Raw genomic sequence first — 1336 nt, forward strand, 5'->3', positions numbered from 1 at the left:
ATTTTGTTCGCAGTGGAGGCTAACAAACCCAAAATACCCCAATTTACCCAATGATCCCAGTACGAAAAGCAAGGGACAACAATTTTTCTTTTGATTTTATTTTAACAACGAAACCAAATTGAACAGGAATATAGAAGCGCATTGAGCTGATACAATAAGCTTCGGGAGGCAATGAGAAGCTGGTTTGAGTGAGCTGTGATCTTCGGTTGGTTCGTTGGTCTAGGGGTATGATTCTCGCTTAGGGAGCTTCCATTTGCGATAAAATGCGAGAGGTCCCGGGTTCAAATCCCGGACGAGCCCTGTTTTTTTAAATCAGGACGATCGATATGGTGTCATTGACTGAAATCGGGAGCAGGGTTGAGCTGCAGAGAATATATCAGTGCAGAACATGTGAAGTAACGAACACGACATTTAAAGACCGTTTCACCATGGTGTCGGACTCTGAATTTATCCTCAGATATCAAGTAAAACAAACGAACGCTTGTGCATCCAGGTAGCTGGCTGAATGCAATGGTTGTATGTGACCCCGATAACCTTTGATTTATTTGCTGAACAAGAATCCTTCAATCTCCGCCTTAAAAATAATCAATGTCCCGCTTCCACGCCTTCTGAGGCAGAGTTCCAAAGTCGCACAACTCTCTGAGAGGGAGACATTTCCAAATCTCCGACCGAAAAGGGCGAAATCCTTGTTTTTCTCTGCCCAATAGTTCTGCTCTCACCCACAAGCAGTGACATCCTTTACACGTCCACCTTGTCAAGACCATTCAAAATCTGATGTACTTCAATCAAATTAACTGTCAGTCTTCACATCTCCACTGGAAACAAGTGCAGTCTGTCTAACCTTTCCTCATTAGAAACCCCGCTCATTCCTGGCACCAATCGAGGAAACCTCCTCTGAACCGTCTCCAACGTATTTACATCTTTCCCCAAATAAGGAGACCAAAACTGCACAGCATTAGCGAAATGTTACAGCTCCTGGCTTAAAAGGGACAGTAGTAATAGGGACAGTAGGATATAAATGTGGCTGAATATTAAGAACAGAATGTAATGGTCAATTAGAGACTTTTCGGACTGGAAGAAGGTTTGTAGTGTTCCACATGGGTTCCTACTGGAATATTTGCTTTCCCTGATATATAACAATGTGCTAGATCATGGTGCACAGGGAACAGTTTCAAAGTTTGATGATGGTACAAACTTGGAAATTTTGTAAATTGAGACGTGGACAATCTGGATAGAACTTCAAAAAGATTTTCAATCTGGAGACGTGTGAGATGATGCATTTTGGTAGGGAAGTATAGAATCATAGAATTTACAGTGCAGAAGGTGGCCATTCGGA

At 42.4% G+C, this 1336-nt stretch overlaps 1 non-coding gene across 1 annotated transcript; it reads left to right on the plus strand.

Moving 5' to 3' along the window:
- The first annotated feature begins 208 nt into the window (after window positions 1-208).
- On the plus strand, window positions 209-300 carry trnap-agg (transfer RNA proline (anticodon AGG)). Its single transcript has 2 exons — window positions 209-244; window positions 265-300. It is a non-coding gene; the product is annotated as a tRNA-Pro (tRNA).
- Window positions 301-1336: the final 1036 nt, after the last annotated feature.

The sequence above is a fragment of the Scyliorhinus torazame genome, chromosome 24 (genome assembly GCF_047496885.1).
Source record: "Scyliorhinus torazame isolate Kashiwa2021f chromosome 24, sScyTor2.1, whole genome shotgun sequence".
Taxonomy (NCBI): Eukaryota; Metazoa; Chordata; class Chondrichthyes; order Carcharhiniformes; family Scyliorhinidae; genus Scyliorhinus; species Scyliorhinus torazame.